This window comes from Nicotiana attenuata, chromosome 10 (genome assembly GCF_001879085.1).
Source record: "Nicotiana attenuata strain UT chromosome 10, NIATTr2, whole genome shotgun sequence".
Classification (NCBI taxonomy): domain Eukaryota; kingdom Viridiplantae; phylum Streptophyta; class Magnoliopsida; order Solanales; family Solanaceae; genus Nicotiana; species Nicotiana attenuata.
In genome coordinates, this window is record NC_031998.1 from 36,236,793 (window position 1) to 36,236,992 (window position 200).

The window sequence follows — 200 nt, forward strand, 5'->3', positions numbered from 1 at the left end:
GAGACAAAGCCAGAACATCGCCACACTAACTTCCAACAACAGTACAATGAATATAGAAAAATAAAACAGTCCCAGAAACTGCTAGCAAATACCCGAGTATCGTTCATGTAATATCACCCCTTGTACCTCCACCATTCTGGTTATGTGAAAAAAAAAAAACGGTGTGTGTGTGGGTGGGGGGGGGGTGGGGGTGGGGATTG